The sequence below is a fragment of the Anser anser genome (assembly GCF_964211835.1).
Source record: "Anser anser genome assembly, chromosome: 12".
Taxonomy (NCBI): domain Eukaryota; kingdom Metazoa; phylum Chordata; class Aves; order Anseriformes; family Anatidae; genus Anser; species Anser anser.
Genome location: NC_139733.1, coordinates 18,510,591 through 18,513,525, shown reverse-complemented (window position 1 = coordinate 18,513,525; position 2,935 = coordinate 18,510,591). Strand labels below are relative to the sequence as shown.

Below are 2,935 nucleotides of genomic sequence, written 5' to 3'. Positions count from 1 at the left end.
GTTTGAGGGTTCTTGGAGGCATGGGTTGGGTTTTCAGGGTCAGCTGCAGTGTTTTGTGGTGAGACTAATGTATCTCCTTCTCTATTTCAATTTGGATAGAAACACAGGACAAACTGGATTTTAAGCTCAGAGGAAAATGGGGGTGTAATTCCACATTTTTATACCAAGAAGTTAGCAACCCTATTACACCAAGGCATTGGTTCTCCTTTAAAATCACTTGATGGGTAGGCATTAACTAGAGTCTGAGGTTCTCTAAGAATGGCCTAGTATTGTCTGTAGCTCCTATTCATCCTGGTTTTACCATCTTGGTTTTACCAGTATTAGGAACCAGAGTTAACACCTCTGAGATGAATGGTTTGCATGCTGCATTGGTTTTCACTTGATTCATATCCAATAGCTTTTTTGAGTACTACCTATGGTGACAGAATGTTTATCATTTTTTTTAAACAAACATTAAGATGCTTTGGTGATTTGTGGGATGGCAAACCGTGTTGTACTGCAGCTGACAATCACCATTATTTCCTCATCACTGGCACCTACAGGCACCTGGGTATCAAGAAGACCCATCGATATTTTAGAAAGAAATTCTACGCAGCTGGAGGAGCTAAGAAAAGAAATCCTGCAAGGCATCAGCATGAAATGCTGCACAGACAGCAACAGCAGGAAGGTAAAGCTTTGGAAAGCACACTGCTGGAAGAATTAGAGGGAACTTCAGGTAAGCAGCGTGTGGCAAAGATTTTGCAGCACAGATTTGATTGAGAAGAGTCATTTACTGAGCAGAAGTGAGATAATATGAAGAAGAGCTTGTGCAATACCCAAAACTGGGTAAGGAAAAAGATTGACAAGTGTGTGGTGAAAGTGAGAGGGAGGGAATTGTGTCTGTGTGTGAGGGAAAGAAGAGCAGCAATCAATATTAAGATCTGCCCCCAGTTTGTTGGGAAAGGTCATGGGATATACAGGAAAGCATAAACAAAGTGATGGAAGCACGGGAGAGCTGATGCAAAGCCCCCGGGAGTCAGAGGCAATCTCTCTTCTTCCTTGCCAGGTATGAAGGACTCTGCAGGGAGCTCGCAGCCTAGCAGCCAGACAGATCAGGTGCTACATATGGGACAGAAATTAAATAATAACTCAATTACAAAAAAATCCCTGCTTGTCCCAGGACCCCTAGAGGTAGTTTCTGTGGGACAGTTGAAACACAAGTCACTCTGAAGCAGTTTTACTGAGGTCCACAGCAAGAAAGTTGCTTTATTATTCATTTTCTTTCCCTGCATTGCCAGCTCTGGGCCCCCAGAGCTGAGGACGGCTGCAGGGTAGGAGTGAGCTGAACAGCCCAGCAGAACATGTCCTGCTCCTCCAGCCATGGCCTTGAGGGCCTCAGCTGGCAGCTGGAGCACATCCAGACTGGTGCTGAGCTGCCCAACCCCATTTCCCAGCTGTGCTGGTGTTGGAGGCAGGAACTTTTAGGCAAAAGTTACCAAAAATATCATCCTGCACGCAGTCCCTGAAGCAGATGTGAGGAGTGGCCGAGTCAGTAGGAAATCTCACTTCTTTGTGTGATTTTATGTCCTATTTCTCATCCCCAGCACTCCACAGAGTGATGGATAAGCATTCAAAACATGGAAAAACCTGAAACAGGGGAGCACTCCTATCGCTAATGAAGATGCATCATCACTGGGCTTGGTTCAAAGACCATTAAAACTTCCGAGTGGTTCCAGTGGGAATGAGAACAACCCTTTTCCTGGAGAAATAGAGTCATATATTAAGCCTTAATTGGGAAGAGTCTCCACAAGGATTTTCCCTCTGAGGGGAAGGAGCTTTTGTGGATATAATTGTTTTGGAGGGAGTAATTATTCCATGGACATTTCCCAGGGTGAATGATGGCTTTTTTGTCTATTTTCCTGAGAGTAGAAGAGCTGTAGCTGTTTTTATGGACCAATGGCATTACCTAGCAAACCAGGGACAGGCTGCTGTTTCAACATATATGCACAGCAGTAGGAACAAGTTTTGTACGGTTTAGCTGAATATTTCTCTATTATTCTTTACCCTGGAGCACGACACAGTTTGCAGCAATTGATTGACTTAGCTGGACAGTGAGATAAAAAATTACAAATAAGACTGGCTGGAAGCTGTTCCTCTGTTGCGATTAGAAGCAAAACAGCCACAGCCAGAGCCGTGTTTTGCCCAGGGTCAGATCAACAGACCACAGATTTTTTCTTTTTTAAACATGTTAATTTTTGCACAGTTTCAGGAGGGCTGCTGATCATCATCCCAAAAAACTCTTCATGTGATGGAGTGTGTGTGTCACTGTGAGCTGCAGAATAATCACTTCTTCCTCCTGGTCGGGAAGGCATGGCAGGGTGATGATATGCTGGAGGGAGAGGCTGGCTAAGATCGGAAGGAAAAAGGGACATAAATCTGGGACGGGGCAGAAGGAACAAGGCAAAACATAACAGAGGGGAAGGTAGATCCCTGAAAAGAGAGCTGTCATTGGTGAATAGCTCAGTGTTCTTGCTGCTGTTTCGAGCAGTGTGAGCAAAATCCTAAGGGCTGCTCGCCACCTCTTGCTGGGGTGAGCTACCATTGAGAGATTGCCTGAATAGGGAACGAGCCCGGTCTGATGGTCTTTTAGCATAATCCAGCCCTCCTGGAAGAGATACTGCACAGTGCGGAGGAGGAGAAAGACACTTGAAATGAGATTGCTGCAAATTAGTTACAAAATGGTTTTAAGCTAAGTTTTCTTTCATCATTTCCCTCTTTTCCGCCCCAGCCTCCCTGTTTGTCTTATCAAATCTTGGCAGAGATATCTGCACGGAATAGGGAGCTGCTGTTGAGAAACTGTGTTTCCAGCGGTATAATAAAGCAGTCTTACTGCAATGAATTTTAAAGGCTGTTTTTGCTGCCTCAAGAAATGCTGATTTATGACTTGAATGAGTCA

The 2,935-nt window shown here is 44.6% G+C and overlaps 1 long non-coding RNA gene across 1 annotated transcript; it reads left to right on the top strand.

Moving 5' to 3' along the window:
- Nucleotides 1-537: 537 nt before the first annotated feature.
- On the top strand, nucleotides 538-2,720 carry LOC310880176. The gene is made up of 2 exons (XR_014571511.1): nucleotides 538-715; nucleotides 1,584-2,720. It is a non-coding gene; the product is annotated as an uncharacterized lncRNA (long non-coding RNA).
- The last annotated feature ends 215 nt before the right edge of the window (nucleotides 2,721-2,935 follow it).